The sequence below is a fragment of the Chelonia mydas genome, chromosome 16 (genome assembly GCF_015237465.2).
Source record: "Chelonia mydas isolate rCheMyd1 chromosome 16, rCheMyd1.pri.v2, whole genome shotgun sequence".
In the NCBI taxonomy this organism is placed as follows: Eukaryota; Metazoa; Chordata; order Testudines; family Cheloniidae; genus Chelonia; species Chelonia mydas.
In genome coordinates, this window is record NC_057857.1 from 8,610,925 (window position 1) to 8,634,713 (window position 23,789).

Here is a 23,789-nt window from a genome sequence, read left to right on the forward strand (position 1 = left end):
GCAGCATTTCAATGGACATGGATGGAAATGCAACTTTTTTAGAGGTCCTGCTGCCACTCGACTTCTGGGCTTAGCTTAAGCAGCACCAACTCTTTACCACTACCAGGCATTCAGGGACTGATACGAGGTCAATGGAAAGACTTCTGTTGACCACAGCGGACTTTGAGTCAGGCACTTGCTTCTGCTAAGTCTGAAGGTCAGAGCAAAAGCATGGAAAGTCAAAACGTCACAGTTCTATTCTGCCACTTTTGCTGTATGACTTTGGGCAGGTCATGTAACCCCTGTGACTCCCCAGAATTGGTACAGTAATACTTACCCATATCATAGGAGTGTTGTAAGGCTTATTTATCATGTGAAGCATTTGAAGATCCAAGGGAAAAGGTCTTTTTTCTGATGGCTACAAAACTTGGCAAGGAATCTTGAAGGAAACCTTCTCTCAAGAATATGACAATTTCTGGTCATACTAATGTAGACAACAATTCCAGCCAGCAGTGACACAAACCAAAAAATATGACCAGGGGCTGGATGGATTACCTTCCTCATGAACTCCCTTCCTCTTCATCTTGGCTGCATGACTCAGTCCATTAATCCAAAACCTTTGGCTCATCAGGTTCCCGAGTAATGTCTTCATCTTTCAGTGTTGTAGAAAGCAGGGAGAGGAAGTTCTCACAGCTCTGAGGAACTTCTGTTCTGTTTCCATCCATTGGCAAATGCCTCTGTTTGTTAGGGGAACAGGTCATGAAAAGTGGTTACACCTTGGTTCCATCACCACCTCGTACTCCAATGGAGCACCGACCCCATGATGTCTGTGGTCTCACTTAGGGCAGGGGGGAACCTTTCTTCGTTACCGGTTCCTTGTTTCCCATTTTCCTTTGCTCTCCTCTAGGTCACCGAGTAGATCAACGCTCCCAGCCTAATTTTTGGAGTATTCAAGAAAATATTTTAGCACTCGTCTACACCTGAAAGTTAATTCAGATTCATAGATTAAGGTAAGGGGTGATTTTAAAGTGCAATAGCTATTCACAAATAAATCCATGTGTAGATAACTCTTATTTTGGAATAAGAATTACTTGTTCTTATTTAGCTTAATCCACTGGCTACCCCAACAGCTATTTTGTAATAATTCTCTATGTAGGCAAGCCCTTACTTCAGACTAAAGTGCTGTAAACGAGATCTCAGCAAGGAGTAGGTGACCAAGGTCAGCAAAAAACAAGAATCATCCAGAGCAGAGCTGGTTAAATAATGGAAAAGTGCTCATCAATTATTATTCAATGGGAAAAAAACCCATCAAAATTGGCTACAAAAAATTATTCTCAGTGGAATATTCAACCAGGTCTAGTCTTGAAACTTCATCCCAACCTAATCCTAACGATACACCTTTATTTTAAAAATGATTAAATTAAAATGTATAAACTCATCAGGCATCTTTGATTGTGGCCAAAACAGGAGACAGAAATATCAAAATAGCACAAAAAGACATTTTTCTTGTAGTATCTCTAACCACATGAAAACCAGGCAGTACTGAAAATCTTTCAAGGAAGCCTGGCTATATGATGTTTCCAGTGTCATTTCCAGATCAAACAGATTTGGCTTAGGGTACAAACTTCCACATACTCATCTGAACTAAATAAACAGTCTGAAATTGCTCTTAGTCTGGGATCATATCTGACCCACCTCTCAAATTATGAAATAAAATCCATTGTGAAGGATATTAAATAGAGCTGTGACATCTATTTTTGCTGTTACCTGAGTCTCACTGAAAAAAGACTGGGCCCACCTTTCAGTACCAACACAAAATGCTGCCGTGGATCATGGAATTGGCTACTGCAGTTCTGACAAACCTTTGGGCAAATCTGGATTAGGGATGAGCCTGGGCAGTTTTGTGGTTTTTGGCTGCAGCTTTGGTTGTGAATTTAGAAATGAAGCAAAAAGAACAGGAGTACTTGTGGCACCTTAGAGACTAACCAACTTATTTGAGCATAAGCTTTCGTGAGCTACCGCTCACTTATGCATCCGATGAAGTGAGCTGTAGCTCACGAAAGCTTATGCTCAAATAAATTGGTTAGTCTCTAAGGTGCCACAAGTACTCCTTTTCTTTTTGCGAATACAGACTAACACGGCTGTTACTCTGAAACCTTAGAAATGAAGGATAGTCCAGACATTAGGGCACTTGCCTGGGATTTAGAAGACCCTGATTTAATTGCCTGCTCTGACACAGATTGTGTGTGGCCTTGGGCAAGTCACTGAAGCATCGTTGAGGGTCTGCACGAGGGGCCTAACTCCGATGGGAATTGAGTGCCTAAATCTCAGTGAAACATGGATGTGAGAAGCATGATGTGAAACCAAGATGTCTTTTCCTTTCTGTCCACTGCACCTTAACATTTCTGAGCACACTCTTTTGGCCAAATTCACTGACTCCACTGAAGCCAGTTGAATTATATATAGGATTGATTTGCCCCTCTGTTTGCAGAGTTCAGCAGCCATTTTGTTCTCAGAGTTCCTTAGGGCGAGGAGATAAAAACACTGTGTTCTTCCATGGAAGCCACTTTTGTTCTTTCTGTATTACTGATCTTTTTCTCATTGCTGTTTTATTTCACGTTTAAGTCAGCCCAGATTGACAGTACACATTTTGCTTCTTGAGGAGGGAAATGCCTGTCATAAAAGAAAGGCCATGGAAATCTACAGTAATGAAACCTTGCAAACCAAAAACTGATGAGCTTCACAAAGACCTAGTTTTATCACTAATCTCATCAGTCTGAAAATAATAATACAATTTACCAGATTAATATGGTTTTTTTTTGGCTCCTGCCTATCTTTAAAAACAAAATACAATTTATAAAAAGGAGGTTTGGCAAATATGTTGCCCTTAACAATATCTGATCACTTTTGAAAAGTATAATAAGAGCCATGTTGTTTCCTTTTTAATCGTCATGCTCCTGATGATAATGAGGATGTTTATAGCCCTAGAGATTAATGTCTCTTAATTTGTTCCTTTGCAGGCAGCTCATTCTTCTTCCACTGTCCTGGAACTGAACAGCAATTGCACAATTGTCACTATTAAGGAAAAAGCCACATGTGATTTGAGTTTTGTTTAAACTCTGCCAGTTCTGATTTCCTAAATTTCATTAGGTGTTGCCATTCTCTTACTCAAACTCTGCAGGGGAATGAATTTGGTAATCTGAAACAGATTCTCCTCTCAGGCTTCTTCATGCTTTTTAACTTTGTTCTCGCTTTCAAATTCAACTAGTACAAACCCTCCATGGAGATGGCTTCCCGTATTATTTATCTGGAATAATTACACACTTCTAAATGGAGCTGGGCTGGCGTTAAGTGCAAAGCAAGATGTCTTCTTCCAAAAATATGTTTGTCCATAAACTGTATGAACTGCTTCCCACAAATCTGTTTGCAGACTTTAAATTTCTAATGGACACAGAGTCAAAATACTAGGCTTATGGATCTCAACAACCTAGAATGCTGTCAATAAGAGAGTGATGAACCCCAGAGGACTAGAATACTGGATATGCAGGATTATCAGCCACAAGAAAACAGATATGATTTTTTTAAAGCTTCCTGATGAGCAAGAAATCTAGATGTTCACCTTAGGAATTGGAAAGATAGCACGAATTGATGAACACAGGGAAATAAAAAATTCAAACAATGGAAAGGGCTAAGCATTCAAGCTCTGCAGAATTCTAAACAAACCCTTTTAAAATTTTATTTATTTTGCATTTGGGCATGATTTTCATAGGCTTTTTTTTTTCCAGATTGAGACATTTTTGGAGCAGAACAACATGAAATCTGGTCTTTCCACCTTATCTCCACCATTCAAGAAGTGAAATACAGTGTATAGACCGGATCTTGGGCAATTTTATCCCAATGAACAGCAACTTGAAGCATTAGAAAAGCTCTTTGCAGGAAGGGGAAGAGAAGCATAAATATGAATGCATACAAATAGTTGAAACACACTGTGACATTTCACTCCATATTCTTTATGAAAATATGCTTATGATATGAATATGATATAATTGAGATATATTGTATGCAAGATGGAACTTGTAAGGTATCATTGGAAAGATTATGATTTACTGAATGTGATTATCCAATTTGTATGCATGTTTCATTTCTGTATCTAAGTTAGAAATATGGGCTATGTAACAATTAGAAGTGGGTGTTTAATGGGAAGACACCCACCAGACGACAGGCCATCAAATTTGATGAGCCATCAGGAAGTAACAACAAACCCATGAAGATACTAATCTCTCTCCCTCTGGGAGGCATCTGGGGATGTAACTGACACACTACTAGGTCAAGTGGTCTTGTAACCTGATACTAAACGTTAATTGGGACGTCTTGTAACTTTCCACTGGAAGGGACGGGGGATCAAGTTTGGGAAACAAAGGATTCCCGCCTTATGTAAATCCTATTTAAGGGTGGGGAGGAAGGCAAATGGGACTCCTCCTCTCCATGGCCTGCCTGCCCAAGAAGAAAGACTGCCAATGCCACCTGAAGGGAAGGCGGGGAGGGGGAGTCCAGACTGAGACAGGGGTCCAGTCTGAAAAGAAATATAACTCGAACACTGAACCACAGAAACTTTGCAACCTGCCTAAAATAATATTTAGGATAAGAAATTACATTTTGTAACCTGTTTCTTAAGTATATTAAGCTTAGCTTGTGTACTTTGTTTTCTTTGCTCAGTAATCTGCTTTGTTCTGTCTGTTATCTCTCATATTCACTTAAAATTCACCTTTTGTAGTTAATAAAATTTGTTTTGTTTATTATTAAACCCAGTTTCTGTAATTTGTAACTGTGGGGGTGAGGGTGGGGAGTTGTACACATCTCCCTCCACATTGAGGGCAGGAGTGAATTTCATAAAACCTTTAGGTTTGTACCCCATAAAGGGACTGGGCACCAGGGTGTTGGGGCAAGCCCCTAAGGCTGAATCTTTCCAAAGCGGATTTCTGTCTCTCTGCGCAGCTGGGTGTGGCTCTGCCTGTGGGCTTGACTGGAAGAGGCTTGTGAGCCTAGCCAGGTAAAGGGGACCGAGGCTGGCAGAATAAGCTGACTCAGTGGCACCCCAGCACATCCAGTGACACCCCGAAGGGCCCAAACCTGTCACACACATGCCAATAGGAACAACTGTTGGAAATGGGCCATCCTGATTATCACTACAAACGTTTTTTTCCTCCTGCTGATAACAGCTCACCTTAATCGATTGGTCTTGTTAAAAGTTGGAACGGCAAACACCATTTTTTCATGTTATCTGTGTATGTATATCTACCTATCTATCTTCCTACTGTATTTTCCACTGCATGCATCTGATGAAGTGGGCTTTAGCCCACGAAAGCTTATGCTCAAATAAATTTGTAGTCTCTCAGGTGCCACAAGTACTCCTCGTTCTTTCTGCCAATAGAAACAACAGAGCCCATGCACTTTCCTCAGAGGAGAAAATCCCCAAAGGCTCAGAGATTTGCCATTCATCAGCCTTCCAGTATTTCAATGTTTATCTCCTTTTGCCCTTCCTCCAATAGCATCCTTCTCCCGGCACAACCAGGACTTCTTTCCTTCCTCCATTCCTCATCCTTCTTTTCTTCATTCTTCCATCTTATTCTACTGGATCCCAAATAGCTCCCAGGAACCTCCCCACTGCACCATTCAATTCCTCTGCTGTCATGTCAACAGGTGCTCTGTTCCCATAAAGTGGCACCTACCTTTAGTGATACCCTTTCATGGTGCAAGTAATGGAAGGCACTAAGCCTTTGCAGTCATAGAATCACAGAATATCAAGGTTGGAAGGGACCCCAGAGGTCATCTAGTACAACCGCCTGCTCAAAGCAGGACTAAATCATCCCAGCCAGGGCTTTGTCAAACCTAATCTTAAAAGCCTCTAAGGATGGAGATTCCACCACCTCCCTAGGTAACGCATTCCAGTGTTTCACCACCCTCCTAGTGAAAAAGTGTTTCCTAATACCCAACCTAAACCTCCCCATCTGCAACTTGAGACTCCTTGTTCTGTCATCTGCCACCACTGAGAACAGTTTAGATCCAGCCACTTTGGAACCCCCTTTCAGGTAGTTGAAAGCAACTATCAAATCCCTCCTCATACTTCTCTTCTGCAGACTAAATAATCCCAGTTCCCTCAGCGTCTCCTCGTAAGTCACGTGCTCCAGCCCCCTAATCATTTTTGTTGCCCTCCGCTGGACTCTTTCCAATTTTTCCACATCCTTCTTGTAGTGTGGGACCCAAAACTGGACACAGTACTCCAGATGAGGCCTCACCACTGTCTCTCCCATGTTTCCAGCTGCTATCTTGCATGAAAAGAAGCTAACAATGCATTTATACTTTCAGAATGTTACCATATGAGCAATTGCTGTGGTTACCATGGGGACACTATATGATAGCAAATGGGAGGGGAGGTGGTTCTCCAGATTACCTCTCTCATCCTATAGAAAGGTTTGAGACCCTTGTGCATAGGCTCTTTCCAGGGATGCAGCTAGCCTTGGAAGTCTAAGTGAGGCGGTGCCTCATCCTGGGATACGCATCCCAGTCCACAACCAAATCGTGACTTCTTTTTATTGACAGCACGTGACTACAGCCGGAGACTCCTTTATGCTGCATGAGGCTGTTCCCTCATGATGATCATGTCTAACACATAGCAATCTAGTCTTCGGCCTCTACGTAGAGCTGGTTTTGATTTTCTAAATATAGGGCAGGCCGCTCATAAGCGGATAGATCCTAGAATGTAACCAAATGAGTTACAGCTTTCAGTGCAGTGTCATCACTGTGGTGCTTTGCCATCACAACCCAAGAAAACTGAAACAGTCAGCAGATGGAGAGCCACACCTAATGTTGGCATCCAGCTCTTGGTGATGGGAAAGCCTTTTCTCTGTGCCCCAGCTCTTTTCCTGTAGCAGAGCATCCACAGGGATACCTTCTGGCAGCAGCATCAATAACTGAGAGCCAATGAAAAGAAGTGTTCTCCTGAGACTTTGTCCCAACCAATGCCCCATTTGTCCTGTGCTTTCACCTGTCTCCATGGTTCACCATTTACAGGGCAATATTCTGAAGTACATAGGGTACTGGTTCTACTGACTGAGGTGAGCAGACCAACACGGCCACTGCTCTGGGAGCATGGGCCAGCAGCTCTAATTTCAGGTACGCTAATGAACAGAAAAAGAGAGATTTCAGAGTAACAGCTGTGTTAGTCTGTATTCGCAAAAAGAAAAGGAGTACTTGTGGCACCTTAGAGACTAACCAATTTATTTGAGCATAAGCTTCCGTGAGCTACAGCTCAGAGCTGTAGCTCACGAAAGCTTATGCTCAAATAAATTGGTTAGTCTCTAAGGTGCCACAAGTACTCCTTTTCTTTTTGAGAAAAAGAGAGAATTACTGAGTGAACAGTTAATACTGTAAGAAGCGGAGCCACTACCAAAATTAGGAAGAATTGTTGTAAGCCAACCTACAAATGAAAAGTGTTATATAAAAGTTCATAATTTATAGTCTTTGTTGACCTGAAGCGGGGGATGAGGGAGTGAACTCAGCACTCAGCCTCGATTCCCTGCCTCTAGAAATATGAAGGATGCGCCTATACCTCCCTGAACAAAGGGCAAAGGACCATGCCAAGACTTGAACCTTGATTCCTTACCTCCATTTGCAGGAAGGATAGTCTCCTTCCCTTCTGAACCCAGGAAAAAAGAACAATGATGGGACTAGATCTTAATGCTCTAGCTACAGAAACAGGTAGGAGGATGTCCCCCCACGTGCTGACAAGGGAGTTTGGTATTCAAGCTCTATGTGGTAGCTGATAATTTTATACCTAGACCATATTCTTCTTCTTAACGCTTGATTGACATCTTGACCTCCTCCTCCTCCCAGGTCACAGTCCTGCTGAGGGAGCAAAAATGTTGAAATGGCAGATGTTCTATGGATTTGCTAAGATGCGAGTCTGAGCCATCTCATGATTTCCTAGAAGAACAGGAAGCTTTCGACATACAGCCCGAATACAACATTTCACTCAGACAAGGTCCAGATGCTTTCTACTAGCTTATCAGCTGATTCAGGATCTTGATATTTTCATAACATTGTAAAGGAGGCCAGAATGTCTCTCCCGCCTCCTCCACATATACACACAAGCACCAGTATTTCTTGTTTAAAATAAGAGAGGATGGTTTCCATGTGAAGTAGTGGAAATCCTGACATCATGTATGAAACTGCTTTTTTAAAAATCCTTTCCTGTTCTAATTGCATTTAGATTTCCAAAGTTTAGGAGTAAAATATCTCTTCTGGAGAGCAAGGGCAATCTCCAGGGGCTACTGTTTGTCTCGGCTGATGATGACTCACTGTGTTCCCTTTCCAGTTCATTGACAAATTACAAGAACTGGGAGCTGGGAACTTACAAGGCAAATGGGGAAAGCGGGTAAAGTAAGTCAATTGGTGGCTGAGGAAGGGGGAGAGAGGCTATTTATGGAAAGTTCAAGGAATGGTCCCTTATTTTTATACTGTATATTTTCCTTTATGTTTTAAAGGAAATGGTTTCTATTGCACGAATGATTCATTCTTTGGACATTACCAATTGTGTGTTTGCCAGTTCCATATTCTATTAACCTCCTTTTATCTCAGTACGGTGCAATTGGGGGGTTTCCAGATTAGTCCAAGGGGGCTGCAGGACAATGGAGGGGAATAATGGGGTGGAGGAAAATACATGACCCAGAGGATCAACCTCAGCCTCACATGCTCTTGTAGCTACAAGTGGCTCCTTGGAAGTTGCTCAAATTATCCTGAGCTGAATGTCTCAGGGCTTGATGCTGAAAGATGCTAAGTACCCTCTGTGACACTGGCAGACCAGGTGCCAGCTCATGCCAAGGCCCTTTGGCCTCAAATGAGCACTGAGAAACACATAGCTGAATCAGTTTGGCTCACGTGTGAGTTAGCGTTGTTAAAATAGATGTTAAGTTTAAAAAAACGTGTTTAAACTTTATGAAATGCTTGTAGAATGTTGCACGTATTTATCTGTACTTACAACATGGTATAAGGTGATATTAAATGTTTTTATTGTAATCTTCTGTAATTGTGTAAGTCATGAAACAGGAAGGAAGAATTAATTAATGTATAATGCTGGATTCCTACAGAAGGTTTTTATTTTCTGCCCCCCAAGAAGGCCCATTGACATCAAATGAGCCCTTGTGAAACATAAAATAACAAAGACTTTGTTTAATGCATTCATCTGCCACCCCCAGAAGAGGAGACGTGTAGGTGATGTCATCCCATCAGCTTGAACTCAGGCGGTAAAGGAATAACAGTTTCTCTTTGCTAGGGACTTAATTTCTGATGCTGCTTGCATCCTGAGGGGGCAAGGATTACTAGGCATAAACAAAAGATCCCCGGTGCTTGGCCTGAGTTAGCCCTAAAGGGACATATAAACTTTGCTTATTATAGAAGCTTCTATTATTCTTTGAAATTTAAGATTGAAACTCATTTGTGTGTAAATATGCTTACCTGCTTTAACCTTGTAAATAATTCTCTTATTTCTTTTACCTACTTAATAAATCTTCAGAGAGTTTATTATAGGATTGGCTACATGCATTGTCTTTGGTGTGAGATCTAAGGTGCAACTGACCTGGGATAAGCGACTGGTCCTTTGGGACTGGCTGTAACCTCAATATTTCTGTGAACTTTGGTGTAAGGGACCATCTAATACACGTCAGCTTACTTGTTTGGAAGGAAAGATCAGAATACCCAAGGGGGTCGTATCTCATCTCATGTTAAGGCTATAATAGCAATTGAAGACATCACACTTGATTGGTGAAACTGAAGCACAGAACTCACAACCAATTTGGGGTTTGTGCCCTGCTTCTGAACAGGTCACCCTGAGGTCAGTACTCACGCTCTTGAGCCGCTGCAGGACAGCTTAATACCCTGATGGCACCTCATTTACATCTAAGACCTAGCAGGGTTCACAGAGTTGGTATTCCCCAGCCTCTCACCTACAGGATGAAGCACGCCAAATCCACACCAAAGACAGCCAGGAAAAGGTACCCTCCATTACCCTATAGGCCAGTGGTTAGAGCATTCAACTGGGATGCGAAAACCCAGACTCCTGTCCCCACTCTGCTGTATCAAAGGACTGGAACCCAGTTCTCCATCCTCCCAAGTGCATGCCCTAACCACTAGCCTATAGGGTATTCTATCGTGAATCTCTCCTGTTGAAGCTGTTCCACTTTGTATAGCGTACTTAAATATTCATTGGAGCATGGAGAACTTGGGAGTCTCACACGTCCCAGCTGAGTGCACTAGCCATCAGGCTATAGGGTAGAAGAGGGGAGAGTGGGATACCAACTCCTCTTCTCTTTTGTTCTTGAAAAAGGAGCAAGCAGGCACAGGCAACTAATTCTAGGAGAGGGTTCACAACTGTGAATCCCCACTTGAGACAGGCACCTACCTTTGAAGAGCAGGGCCTAAATCCCGCCCCGCAATTCAGCATTCCCTACTGGCTAGCTTGCTGGTTTCTGAGAATCCTATACTTTGGCACCTCACTCTCTCCATTGCACAGGGAGTCTGGGCATCGAACACAAGGCTGAGGATTCCAATGGATGGCAGAGCAGCTGAAAGTAAAATCACTACATATCAGGCATTGGCGAATCAGCCCCAAGCTATTTTTTAAACACCCTCTGAAATACAAGACTGGATAAAATCCATTGATTAGGCTACAGGCCCAGGGGCTCCACTATTACCGCGCAAAGACATCACCCATCTAGGAGCGTGCGCAACTAAACATTGAATTGTTTTATCTAAAACATAAAAAGAACTAAATGGAAGCAGTGCACGGCTGTAACGCAGTTATATTCCTGGAGCCGATGCATCAGGGGTTTTGTTGTTTTTATTCGATGGAATAGAAAAATCAAGTGCTACTTTAACAATGGCTAGGGAAAGACTAAAATGAGGGATTATAAATAACATTAGAGCTGACAGTTCAGCTCAGAGGTTACAGGAAATAATGAAGGGAAGCTGCCAGAATGAATGCTCACTGGAGTATTAATGGAAAACTTAACATTAAGAGACTTTTAAAATAACAATATCAGTTGGGTTTTGTTTCATTTTTTAAAGCCACATCTGAAGGCTATATACCTGATCTACAAATTGAAGACATTTTAAATTTTATTTTAAAAAGATATTTGCCAACATCCTTTCCCCCGGGGTGCTGGAATAAATTTGTGTAGTAGGGGTGCTGAGAGCCATTGAACCAAACTATAACCCCTGCATATGATGGAAACCACTTCAAGCCAGGAGGTGCAGCAGCACCCCCAGTTCCAGCACCTATGCCCCCACCCCTTCTTTCCATCTCCTCCTCCTCCTCTCTTCAAATTCTCTACAGTGATCCCTGAATGCAGGTTGCAAGTGAGGCTGTTTACCGCAGATTCCATCCTGGCCTTGGCAGATGCAAAGATTTCTAATGAATCCTGATGTGCCAAATTCAGCGACTATAGTTGGGAGCGCTCTCAGCCATTGGTTCTGCCTGCCAGTCCTGCAGTTTCTAATTAAAGAAGCTAGAATAGAAGTGCCATTGTCATGTGATATACCGTCTCACTTGTCCACAGGCAATATTGGCAATCACCCTACTTCTTGAGGGCAATCGCCCTACTTCTTGAGGGCAATCGCCCTAACAGCCTTGTCAGAGGAGATTTATAACAGTTTACAGGGCTGGGAGCTCTGAGGCAGAACCAGGCATGGGAAACATGCCTGAGAAGTTTCTCTAGAACAGTAGGAGAGTCACCTCAGATTTGTTTCGATCTGGCCCCTATCACTGTAGAATCTAAACATCGGAAAACTAGAACTGACTGGGAATTTTTCCACGAAACTTTTCTTGTCAGAAAAACGCTGAATTCCTTGACAAAGACTTTTCACAGGAAAGGGTTGGGTTTGACACAACATTCATCAGGGAATGGTTTCCCAGGTCCAGGATGGAAGTTGTGGTCAAAAACAAGAAAGAGAGAGAGAGAGAGAGAGAGAGATGCCTCAGAATAGCCCAGAGCTTAGTGATTAGAATATTCACCTGGGATGTGGGAGAGTCAAGTTAAAGTTCTTGCTCTGACTGGGGCAGAGAGGGACTTGTACCCATGGCATTCATATCCCAGGTGAGTGCCCTACCCACCAGAATAGTTCTGGGAGGTATTATCCACTTCTTACACACAGGGCCCTAGATTATCCATATGTTTATAGCGAGTTCTTTTTTGTTATGGGAGAAGAGCTGCCTATGGGCTGCCCTGAGGGCTTGACTACATGGTGAGTTAGTGTGTGACAAGCCAGGGTGTGAATCTACAGGGCAACAGCTTGCTGTGCACTACCTCACCTTGTGGACCCTGCCACAGTGCACTGAACGTCCCGTAGTGCACGCTGATGTACTACCATATCAAGACAGCGTACCGTAGATTCACACCCTGGCTTGCTGCACACTAACTCGCCGTGTACACAAGCTTTAAGTTGCCTCAGCTGTTCTGCCGTCCAACAAACTAGCCAGCGTGCTGCACACTCCAGCCCCAGTCTGACATGACCAGCCCCACCCTCAGCATCTGCAGAGGGATGGGTGGCAAAGAGCGGGCTACAGGATTCTCCTATTGTGGGGGGAATCCTAACCTGCCCCCTTAAGGAAGCTTTCCGGCCACTTTGTGCTGCTGAGCAAAGGATCTGGCCCTTTCAGCTGTGAATATAACTCAAAGGGTGAAATCCTGGCTCCACAGAATGCAATGGCAGAACTCTCATTGACTTCAAAGGGGCAAGAGTTTCAAGTACTTTCACCTGACTTATATTCAGTTACAGGCAGGGAGAGAGTTTCAGGCACGTTCCATTGACGTCAATGGAGCTGTGCTGATTTACAGCAGCTGAGGACCTGACTCACAAATTTCAGTTGGGTAAAGCCCATTATAAAGCTAAATGCAGAGTTAGCCTGAATGAAAGTCTGGATGGGTCTGTCTCCTCTTCATGGGCTCTGGCAATTTCTCACCCAGCTCTTCATCTTTCATTTTTCCTTGGACTTTTTCCCCCAGCAAGTTCAAAGCGGATTTTCATTCCTGAGATACACACATTTCTCCATTTACTAGGAACTCTCAGCTTTCATACACATTAGACTAAGACCTTTTATTAAAACAGGTATGGACCCCCTTCTTTTCATCTGTAGGACACATTTCAGGAGCTTCTAAAAACCCTGTAATATAATTTCCCTTAGTCCAAACAGGTGCTCCTCATCCCAGTGCCATGAGCCCATATGTCTTTGTTTCAGGTGATTCTAGACAGTAAGAAGGTGTTTCCTTACATGATGCTGTTGCACAGTTCATAGCTTCCTCCTAAATCCTAATGGTGCAATCTGTTTTTGTGTCTCACTTCCAGATGGTTCAATGCTCTTCCTAGCAGCTGATCTAGCTTTCAGTCAGAGGCATTCAATAAGCACCCAAACCTTATTGCCTGTTTCAGAAAACAATGTTTGGTGAAGTAGAAATATGCTCAGGTCACTCATTCACAATGGATGTCAATCTCTCTTCAGCCTTAAGCACCAAAGATCTGACTCTCAATTTTTCACTTCTCCTGGTTTATTTTTGTTTCATGGCATGTTTGTGTCCTCTGGAGAATAAGTAGTTCCCCTGCCTTACTGAAGGCCAATGAGTCTCTCTTGGCTAGGGTTCTTAGGCTATTAGGAAGGGTATTATTGTCTTGGTAAGGGTACAAAACAAAGCAAACAAGACATTTCCAGGTCTCAAGAATGTAAGCTGTTCTTAGGGAAGGCTAAGTAAATTGGGTTTATTTCCTCTGGGAAAGAGGAAGATTTTTAGGTGACCAGATAAGCACTGTAAGATATTTAATAGTAAGGGACTGATACACTTATATAGGTAAAGTCACAAGTGTTCATTCTGGTAAGGCACTTGGGAATTATGGGCCTGCTTTCTCGGAATCATAAAACCTCAACCTTTGCACATTTACTTAAATACCTGAGGTCAAAAGCTCAGGCTTCCCCCCTCCGACAACTTCTATAAAGTGGTTATGCACCAGCAATACAAAAAATCTGTAGCATAACACAAACAGTCTCTCTCTCGGTGCAGATATATTCATCACTGAAGCACCCGAGCACCTGACAAACATTAAGAAATGGTTCTTCACAACACCTTCCCCTCATGTGAATTGTTATCCCCTTTGTGCAGATTGGGAACTGAGGCCCAGAGAAGTTCAATGACTAGCTTAATGTCACACAGGAAGTCTGTGTCAGAGCTAAGAACAGAACTCAGACCTCCTGAGTCCCAGCCCAGTGCATGAACCAAAAAACCAGCCTTCCTCCCACTGACAGTGTGGAGACAGAGTAAAACAAATTTAATATCAAAATAATGAGGAGTGCTGTGAAGCCCTGGAGACCTGGTCCTGAGGAGCAGGGAGGCTGTTCCACATGGCATTGTTTTGTTCTAAACCTCTCTTAACAAAGACAGTCCGATGAAGAGAATTGCAATTGGGCCACATCAAGCATGATTTCACTTTTCCTGTTTGGTGGATCAGCCCAACAGATTACTGTATTTGTGACCTACCTAGTAAAGGGTGATTGGTTTCTACCTAATAGAGGGATCAGATTTTCGGGAGAGCTCAGTATCCAACACACCCAGTTATAGGCACCTAAGCCATATTTTCAATGACATGAGTGGCAGCTGCTGGGTCCTGCACTCTTCTGAATATTCAGCTGCTTCATTCAGTTGACTACATGGGAAATCTTCCCCATAGTCAGTGTAAGCCTCACTTGAGTCCTCCTGCATGAGAGGGAAATGACTATATAATGTAAGTCATGAAATACCTACTCTCTCTGACCTGATTTGCTCTCCCCTGTATCACTGTAGATCTTGAACTGTAATAAACACAGACTGTACAATACAAAGAATTCCTGTCATGGATGCTGATTAATCCGAAGGGTGATAGCTTCCTGGCACATGCCTGTTGTACTTATATGGATCCAATGATTGTTTTATTTATTAAACTCTGCTGGGAAGCTTTGGGGATCTTTACAATGTTTTTTTTTAATTGACATTTTTTGGAAGTCTCAACTTTGTACATCTTGTCACAACTAAACTTATTATAATATATATTTCTCTGTCTCAAAATAAAAAAAAGAAAAGAAAACAGTTCCAAAGACTTACATAACCGGATAGGATTTATTTACATCAATTAGGAGTCTGATTCTCTTGCTTCCCTGGGGATACACCAGAAGTAAATGTATTTAAGTCTTTGGAACAGAACTGTAGGCGCACTCAACCCAGCAAAGGAATGGAGGTACAAAGGTGGCTTTACACAACCTTTTCACCTTCCTGAACTCAAGGCCATCCAACATCAAGCTCGTCCCCTAGGACAACTCAAAGAAGCCTGAAGGCCGCTCCAACTTACTTGAGCTGTCTACAAGCTTTTTATGGAAGTGTTCTATAGTAGAGACGTAAATTTGGCATATGTAAATATAGATAGTGAGATACATATATGTAGCACCATCTGCTGGCACATAAAATATATAGCATTATTCGTAAGCAGTAGGTTTAATAAAGGTGGTGATGTTATGCTTTACAAACGGTTTCTCTCAGTGCAGCTCTTAACAGCCCCTTGGGCCTCGTCTACACAAGAACATTGCATTAATGTAACTAAATTGGTGCAACCCCACTATCATTTTAGTTTGAAGATGCCTTCTATTGACTTAGGTTAACTCGATCCTAGTGGCCAGGATGCAGGGACCTTACGTCCTTGGATAAGGTTTGCATGGATATATTTCCTGTGTCAGTTTCCAAGAAGCAGGGCATCTTGAGCTCTGTATGCAGTGGTTATCCTTTTAGGGTTGGATAAGCCAGTTTAAGCACCACTTTGCATGTGCAGAGCCCCACAAAGGTGCCATTGCACAGGGGAACTTCTGGTATAAAACTGTTCACACCCATGTAACACCACCACAAGAGCTAAGTGAAGTCCTCTGCACCTCTTACACGTTGCTAATGACTCCCTTTCACATTAAAAATCAGATTATAGGTTTCTAGCTACACCTAAGAGCAAGCTTCGCTGTTTTGTGCCTCCTGCACATGGTTAAGAGAACAATGGAGGTGACCATTAAGGATGCACAAATAGGTGACTGAGGCTAGGAATGGCCAGATACCTCAAAACATGTCCCATGAATATTCTCTCAAATAAAATATTTAATTCACATTAACTTTGTTCATTGACCTTCTGTGTTCACTTCCCAAGAATATCTAGTTACAGCGTACCATACTGAACAGTTTCTTCCTGACCCCCTGCAAGTGGTCAGTGTATGTCTTGCAGCATGGGGATCAGTTTCAACAGGTCACTAGCTGACCATGAATTTACATCAGTTGAAACTGAGCTTTCATATAAATTAAGGTTCCAGCAGAACTTTAGGGAGCCCCAGTAACATAGCTGTGACCCCCAATGACTTTAATAGGAGTTATACCCATGTAACTGAAGGCAAGATTTGCCCCTTTAGGTCTTTTGTAGACGGGCCAAATTCAACCATGGGGTAACTTGACTGAACCCAGTAGAGTTACCTTAGGAATGAAAGTAGTGCTCATTCTGCTCTTACGCCAGTGCATATACGGAATTAGTCCCAATGACATCAGCTGAGTTAGACTGGTGTAAAACCAGCATAAAATGAGACCTTAATAGGAATACTGGGACATATCACCTGACTGGATCAGAGCCGGGCTCCATCTACACCAATATCCTGTTGCCAACAGACCAGAGCCCTCTCACGCAGGAATGATGGGAGGGAGGGCACCCTTAACAATGACTCCATCAGGTAGTCCCCTCTGTTTTGCTCAACATTCCTTACCCCTTTGGGGAAGCCAGTGCCCTAAGAGGGAGCTAGAAAAGGAGAAATCCCCGCACTCAAGGTAGCTCAGGCATGGGAGTGTTCCTGGGCCTTGTGCAAGGGAGAAAAGTTGAGAGAAGACTTCTTGGTCCCCAACCCATGCATGGATCTGGCCTTAACATCACTCAGCTGTTCACGTCAATGGGTTTCATGATTTGACCATGTGGCTCCTCTGCTCCATTGTCTCCCCATATTTTTGTCAACATTTTCAACACTTCAAGAGGTCTATCGGTGCCAGTGTACTCTGGCTTGCTGAACAGAGAAGGCTTCTCTAGAATTTTCTCACAAACAGCAAGTCAATCTGCTCTCCTGGATGATGGTAGACTGGGAATCCCTGAAGTGCACTCAGCCATCCTCTAGGGAAAATCTTGTTTAAGACTAAAATGAATTGATGATTCTGTGGTTTATGATATCATGCAAGTCATCTTTCCTATGAATTAAAACAGTTACCACTGGATGATGCGATCATCTTTTAACCAACTCATGAGTTGTTTTTTTCCTACCCAGGTTTTCTAGCATCCGTTTACATGTCACCTTCTGGACTGTCTCAGGTTCTTGCTGACCCATTTAACTCCTTCTACTGTGATTTTAGATATACTGTGAGAGATTGTGGGCTCTCTTCTTCTAGACACTCTACAGTAATATGCATATAACTGTGAAAACACTCCTGAAAACCATGGGCTGTCAGATGCTCTAAGCAGAATTAGCCAGAAGGCTTTGTTCACCCAATCTTAAAGGAGGTCTAGCTGCACATATGCCACTTGATGTGGGCCAGATTCTGGCTTGCCCCAACACAAGGTTGCCAGGATCTCTCCCTCCCTTGTACTCCTTGTTGGGGGGCATAATCCCCACTTTTGACTAACTGCTGGAATGAAGGGGAAGGGCAAGTTTATGATCCTGCTCTCTCCCAACCCCTGAGCCGAACTCCACTTTCTCACAGGGCAATAGAGCTATTGTTCTAGCACCACCGGGACTCAACAAGCTCTATACAGCAGGCAGAGGGCTCTTAGACAAAATCTTGTCCATAGCCTTGATGTGACCCATGGATCCTGGTGGTCAGCAGGTAGTACTGCAGTAGCTGGTGCCCGTACTGCCCTGCCAGAACCAGCTGGATGGCAGAAAGAGCTCAGAAGCTCTGCAGTGGGCTTCTGGCAGAGACCTAGAGAGAGATGACTATACACAGTAAGCCCAGGAAGAGGCTCGGAAAGACCTTATGTCACCCTGTCTTGGAAGTGGCCTGGGGAGGCAGTAAGAGGTTGGCACTGTCAGGCCTTGGATGCTCTTTAAAGGGACTGTGGACCAGAATCCAGAGAGGGAGGGCTGGGACTCACCTAGTGGCCCACTGAGGAAGGTGATGTGGAAATCCTCTGAGGTGAGGGGCAAGGGCTACTGAAATCCCCCATAAAAAGGCAAAGACTAGTGAGTCTGGAGTCAGGCTGAAGGCTGAACTTGAGGCTGGCAGACTGTTGGACTCTGGGTTTACCCCAGAAGGGGTGGGACTGCGTGACCCAGCCAGAAGGTTGAGCCGGAAGAAGAGATGAACCACCAGCAGGCCTAAGTGGTCCTTTGACAGAGACAACTGAGGGAGAAGGCCCTGCACCACCATGCCTGCCCACAAAGGGGAGCTCTGTGAGTGAGTCAAACTCTCTCAGTCCCCTTTAGGGTTTACTGCACCATCTCCGGGAGCATCTGGTACTTGCCTCTCTCAGAGGCTTAAATGTGCCAGGGCCGAGCCCCGGCACCTCTCTGCTGGGCGATTCATAACCCCAGCATCTCTGGGCTTGCGGCATCAGTTATGAAAGTTAAAAAGTTACTTGGGCCCCAGCACCTAATTAATTGCTTGATCCCCGGCACATATTTCACTACCAATTAAGCACAGGGCAAGATGCAGGGTTATATAGAGCCCTGGTCTGACTCGGTGTGTTAATTCTTACGTTCATGTATTTTCAGGGCAGTGAGCTGGTTGGGAGTTATCCAGCCACTCTCCCCTAGCAATACAGTTATTCCATTATACCCCTCCAGAGTCCCACTGTTGCTTCAGGATGTTTGTCCACATATTTTTAACATTAGCCTTATAATCTAATAGTCTCTCTACCTTTTGGTATCATTTCAGCAAAGACTTAGAAGAATAGCTTGATTTATTCCTTTTTCCTAGGGTTATCACTCTGGCACTTCATTGTTCAGAGAGATAATTAGGAAAAGGCAGACTCAGTTAGAACAAGCATAAGCAGTTTTCCATACTGCTACATTATTTACCTACTCTGCCTTTTCTCATCTGCCAATACTATTCAGCAATTCAAAAGCTATATTGGTTGGAGGAACAGAAGAATGTACTCAGTCTCGTACTGTCTTAAATGGGCTACAGGCCTACCTATTTTGTCACTAGTTAGCATAGTTATTGTGCCCAATTCTCCACTCTTACACCAGTTTTATGCCAGAATAACTATGGACATCCACAGAACACCTTGCCATCACCCAACCACTCAGACACTCACATCTAGGGACGGTTAGCAACATTTCCCCAGATGATCTCAAACTGTCATGTTGATGCCCAAGATGGATGGGTGAAATCCTGGGTCTGTTCAAGTCAAAGTTTTGTCAGAAGCTTCAGTGTGGTCAGGACTTGATCCATGATCTCACACTTTCCTGAAGTGGAACCTATCTGTATTCGGGAAGGGCTCTTAAGCATGAGGTTAAGCATATACTTTCATGTTTTCCTGAATCAGGGCCTTTGGTACTCGAGCAACAAACCATGCAAGGCAGCAGTGTTCAGTGGACTATTCCTGGTGGACAGAGCACTTCCACATCTACAGCACAGTTGTCTACTGCCATGGTGCAACACCTGTCATTCTTCATTCAGCAGCACTTCCTGTGTAGTCGAATACAGGACTCTTCTAGTTTACGGGGAAGGGGGGGTTATTTTTAGACAACCTGCACTGAAAATTAAACACCTTTTTACACCTTGTGCAGCTAACTCATTGTCCCTCTGATATAAATTCAACTGTGGTCAAATGTGCAGGTGATAATACTTAACTGTTATATAGTACTTTTCAATAGGTAGATCTCTACCATTTCACAGCTGGGGCAATGGAGGAACAGAGCAGTAAGTGATTTGCCCAAGGTCATCCACGAACATAGCTGGGAATAAAACCCAGATCTCCTGAGCCCCGAGCCACTGCTCTATCCATTAGGCCACAGTGCCTCAAATCTGCCTTTCAAATTCCTCCTGCTAGAAGAGTAGTACCCTGGGGCTTTGTCATGATTTCACCCATTTCCCTGGGTGAAAGGAGAACAAGGGATGTGGGTTTCCTCTAAACAGGAATTAAGCGTGTGAATGCAAGCGGCTCTTGGGTCTACCACACAGTGGGATTGTGACTTTCCTTTTAAATGCCCCTCTTCTGAGGATCCTGCAAGGTAATTGAAGGTTGCATGTGATAATACAAACACAGTATGAAGTCCAGGGCATTAGCTGCCATCTTTAGTGTGTCCATTACACAGTATTATGTGGCTGTCTCATGACAGTAAGCCATTCCTCCAGAACAAGTAAATCAACTCCTTTGTCTCAAGCTAGGTGTAGGGTCCAAGGCATGGGCAATCATGCCTAGTGGTTAGACCCAGGGTCAGAATCAGGACTGCTCCAAGGTTCGTGGTCAGGAGTCACACTGAGGGTCAGGACTGGAGTCAGACAGATATGCCAAGGGTGGAGCCGCAGTTGTAGAACAGTGCCAGGGTCAAGTCAGAGTCAGGGTCCAGTACAGTAGCAGGACAGAAGTAAACTCAGACAACTTCCTGGGCCTCCTTCAGCTTAAGTAGTGTATCCTGGCCAATTGGTGGGACTGGACAACTGTTCTGATCAGGAGCTTCATGGGTGGAGCCTCTGGTAGGCCACAGTTCTGCTAGTCTCTTTCCCTGCTGGTTCCAGAGACCAGTCAGCTGGTGGGCACCTGGTCGCAGTTTGGGCACCCCTTGGGGACCTGTGGGCCAGGGTCTGAGACCTGAAATCCTTCATGTTGATTTCCTAAAGGGAGACTGATAAGAACGTGCCTCTCCCTGTCTTTGAGATGGCTGAAGATATTCCCATCTCAGAATGTTCAAGAGAGAAAAAAATCTGCTTCAATTTAAACACCAGCCGTGCAACTCAAATTCCGCCAGATAAGAATGTTGGGGGGGAGGGGGGAGTGTCTCTCTCACATTGTTGTCTGAACTGAAGTAAACAGGCTGTTCTTGGCGAACCATTTGGAACACATTTTAAGTGGCGAGGCTTCCAAATGGCTCAGCTTTAAAAAGCCTGCTCAGGAAGAAGCTGAAAGGGCAGCTTGGGAAAGATCGTTTGCTAGCTTCCTTGGGTAGCAATGCTTCATAAATAATGGTTCTGAATGATGCATAAGGCATGACAGGGCTCAGGAACCTCCATCAGCTGAAATTAGAGACTCTCCACGTGTGAGGTTGGGTAAATACTGAGCCATGATGCAGCCATACAAATGCTCCACATGCCTGGGACAAAGTGTGTGATGCTGGTAGATCGGTTGCCAGCTCATGCCAAGGCTCCAAGGCAGCGGTGGGCAAACTAGGCCCACGGGCCACATCCAGCCCATGGGACCATCCTGCCCTGCCCTTGAGCTCCTGGCCGGGGAGGCTAGCTCCTGGTCCCTCCCCTGCTTCCCCCCTACCCTGCAGCCTCAGCTCGCCAAGCTGCCAGCGTTCTGGGCGGTGGGGCTGCGAGCTCCTGCCAGGCAGCGCGGCAGGCTCCGGCCGGGCGGCTGCCAAACATGCTGCTCTGAGTGGCATGGTAAGGGGACGGGGAGTGTGGGGGCTGGATAACGGGCAGAGAGTCCCGGGGGGCAGTCAGGGGACAGGGAGCGGTTGGATGGGGCGGAGGTTTGGGGTGGGGGCGATCAGGGAACGGGGAACAGAGGCAGTTGGATAGGCAGGGGAGTCCCAGGGGGCCTGTCAGGGGGCAGGGGTGTGGATAGGGGTCGGGGCAGTCAGGGGACAGGGAGCGGAGGAAGGGGTTGGATAGGGCAGGCGGGGGGTCCCAGGAGGGGGTGGTCAGGGGACAAGGAGCAGGGAGGGGTTGGATGGGTGGGAGGTTCTGAGGGGGGCAGTCAGGGGGCAGGAATTAGGAGGGGATGGAGGCCAGGTTGTTTGGGGAGGCACAGCCTTCCCTACCCAGCCCTCCATACACTGTTGGAACCCTGATGTGGCCCTCAGGCCAAAAAGTTTGCCCACCCCTGCTCCAAGGTCTCTACTGAACACGGGCGAGTACATAGCTGGAAGCAGCCTGGCTCACCTGTGTGTTACTATTGCTAAAATAGATATTAGGGCTATAAAAACGTGTTGAGTCTTTATGAAATGCTTGTCAGTTGCTGCATGCTTTAAACTGACTTATAGCATCCACAGCCCAGGTTATAGGGTAATATTTAAGTGTTTGCTCTAAGTGTAAATCACCAGCCAGGAGAGAGGCATTAATGTGTGAAATACTAGTTTCCAACAGGAGGTGTTATCTTCTGCCCAACAAAGGAAGGCCCATCAAAACCAGATGAACCATTGTGAAGGAGGAGAGATAGATCTGGGGTTTGAGCACTAGCCTGCTAAACCCAGGGTTGTGAGCTCAATCCTTGAGGGGGCCATTTAGGGATCTGGGGCAAACATTGGGGATTGGTCCTGCTTTGAGCAGGGGGTTGGACTAGATAACTGCCTGAGGTCCTTTCCGACCCTGATATTCTATGAAACATCAAAAGACTGTTGATTGCTCCTCCCACGCCATGAAGAGAAGACATGCAACTGAATTCCTCCCAACAGCTGAATTTGCAACTCAAAGCGAAAAGGAATAAAAAGACCTAACAAGGGAAAACTCTCTTTTCTGCTGCTTGGACTCTGAGGAAACTTCTACGCAGCAGCTCAACACCCACGGCTAATTCTGGTTCACAAGCATGGGCGGTGGGTATCACAGGCCAGGGGAGGCTAAGCCTCTCCCCTAACCCACGCCATGGCCCCTGCCCACAGCCCAGCCCGTGGCCCATCTCAGCTTCACCTCTACCCTCTCCCCCCAAAGCTGGCGGGGGCTCAGCTCGGGCTGGTGGCCTGGAGCTAGGGCTCAGTTGCCAGTCCACTTCAGCCAGTGGCGGCCCAGGGAGCAGCCCAGCACTCGGATCAGCCCAGCGCCCCAGGGAAGTTTGTCCAGGGCTCCTCCGGCTGCAGTGGGGGCAGGCGCTTGGGGCTCTGGTGGGTGAGGGGGAGCAGAAGGGGCGGGGCCGGGGCATTCATGCACCGCCTATGCTTGTGGGGCTGTTTCACTGCTTTGTAGATGTCTGGGCTTGGGCTGGAGCCCAGGCTCTAGGATCTTGTGAGGTGGGAGGGTCCCAGAGCTCAGGTTTCAGCCCGAGCCTGGAAGTCTACCCAACAATGAAACAGCACGGCAGCCCAAGCCGGAGCTGGCTGACAGGGACCAGCCACAAGGTTTTCTTTGCTATGTAGACATAACCTGAGGGGCAAAGATTACTAAACATACGCAAAAGTCCCCAGTGCTTGGCCTGGGTTAGCCCTAAAGGCCATATACAGCTTGCTTATTATAGAAGCTTTTATTCTCTTTTGAGATTTAAGACTGGAACTCATGTGTGCGCACATACGTTTACCTGCTTTAACTTTTAAATAATTCTCTTTCCTTTTCCTATATACAGATGTTATTTATTACAGACATTATTATTGTATTATATATTAATTATATTCTATTGTATTGGCTACAAGCTTCTTTGGTGTGAGATCTAAGGTGTAATCAACCTGGCATAAATGACTGGTCCCCTGGGACTGGAAGTAACCTGAATATTGCTGCGATTTTTGGTGTAAGGTACCATCACAAAGGCAAGCTTGCCTAGGTGACAAGACAGATCAGAGTACCCAAGGCAACTGACTG

General features: G+C 44.9%; 1 long non-coding RNA gene across 2 annotated transcripts in view; it reads right to left on the reverse strand.

Moving 5' to 3' along the window:
* Nucleotides 1-23,789, reverse strand: part of LOC122463144 — a 46,038-nt gene that overhangs the window by 12,944 nt on the left and 9,305 nt on the right. For both annotated transcript variants that reach the window (XR_006286206.1, XR_006286205.1), the window contains exon 3: nucleotides 317-913. This is a non-coding gene — a long non-coding RNA (uncharacterized LOC122463144). The remainder of the gene's footprint in view (nucleotides 1-316; nucleotides 914-23,789) is intronic.